The 1631-nt window shown below is 39.2% G+C and overlaps 1 pseudogene; it reads right to left on the reverse strand.

Moving 5' to 3' along the window:
* Window positions 1–320: 320 nt before the first annotated feature.
* On the reverse strand, window positions 321–1369 carry LOC137224572 (SH2/SH3 adapter protein NCK1 pseudogene; annotated as a pseudogene).
* Window positions 1370–1631: the final 262 nt, after the last annotated feature.

Raw genomic sequence — 1631 nt, forward strand, 5'->3', positions numbered from 1 at the left:
ACAGAAGACCAAGGATAAGGAATTGCTCTATGCAGATGTTTGGCATCTGTAGTATATATGTATGGAATGAGTTATAATAAAAATACTTATATATTATAGTCAATTTTCATATAGAGTTAGAAACAGCAATTTCCAATCAAGCGTGATTGGACTGATATTTTCTCAGTCTTCAATTACATGACGATTTACAACTGTATAGCAGTCACTTCTGGTCAGCAGTATCATGATAAATCTTGATAAGATATAATTTTTCTCCTTGTTCACTTGTAAAAATTGGTGCCTTTTTATAATGTTCTACAAGTTCTTCCACGGTGCTGAATTTACGCTGCCCAATGCAGTAGACAGTTTCTTTTAGTTGGACTTTAAAATGCTTATTTTTCCCTTGTGCTTTTAGTGATACTGAAAAATCATTTGGTGGAGATTCACTATCATGAATGAGGAAATCAACTTCATGCCCTCTTTCATTTAATGCCATTTCTGCTTGGTGCCTGGTGACTTTCCCATAATACCATGGATTGCCAGCAAACTTTCCAGTGAGTGAAAGCCTAATGTAATCCCACTGTGGAGGCGATGGTTCCAAACCTGAAGTTAATGGATTATTCTGCCTAATGGTAACATAGTTTTTCAGCACCAGAACAACCATTCCATTGATCTTCCTGCATTTCCACCACTCAGGGTCATTTTCAAGTTTTTCAATAACATCCATTATATCGCCTTTCTCAAAATTAAGTTCTTCATCATTGGTCGACCTGAATGGGTAAAGAGCCTGTACCAGATGTAACACTTGCCCAGTATTTAGGTTACTGACAACTGCTGCTAATTTCTCTGACAAAGAACCCACATGGTCACCCAAAGGACTGTCGCCTTCCTCAGTCATGTAGTTTGAAGGGAACCATCCAACATGTCCATTATAGCTACCCCACCACCACCCATCACTGCATTTCTCCATGACGATCATCTTTGTCCCTTTTATCAATGACAATTCATCCTCTCTCTCTGCCATGTCGTTAAATTTTACATAAGCAGGCACGTTGAGGTCATACAGACGTTCCCCTGGGTCAAAAAAGCTATCATCAGCAGGAGATGCAGAATCTGGCACACGAGGTTTTCTTTTCACTCTTCCAATGCCTAACGTATCCTTTAGGTCTTTTACAATCGATGCTTTCCGAGCACTGTTTTTCCTTTCCACGTAGTTAGAAGGCACAAAACCCATTTTATCCATGGAATTTTGAACTCGCCACCAGGACTTAGAATCATCCAGAAGCCACAATCTCTCATTCTTCTTGATGTCCAGCTCTTGTTCTTGTTGGGCCACATAATCAAATTTGGCTACTACCACCACTTCTTCTGCCATTTTTCAGCAGCTTCTGCACTGTTCAAATCCATACTTACTGCTCTTTCATCTGATAATCAGCGTTAAGGGAACTGTCTTTATCACCTTAGGAATCCCCTTTTTCTCTCTAGAATTTGATTTCCTGTTTACTGTATTCTGCATGACATTCTTGAAATAAATCTCAAACTGCTTTCCTTTCTAGTCCAGACCCCATATATGGGCACAGTGTTTGAGCTGGGACTTCTTGGGCATGTGCCAAGATTACAGTATTTTATCTGCATTTCAATTATTTTCTTTT

Source organism: Pseudorca crassidens, chromosome 5 (assembly GCF_039906515.1).
Source record: "Pseudorca crassidens isolate mPseCra1 chromosome 5, mPseCra1.hap1, whole genome shotgun sequence".
Taxonomy (NCBI): Eukaryota; Metazoa; Chordata; class Mammalia; order Artiodactyla; family Delphinidae; genus Pseudorca; species Pseudorca crassidens.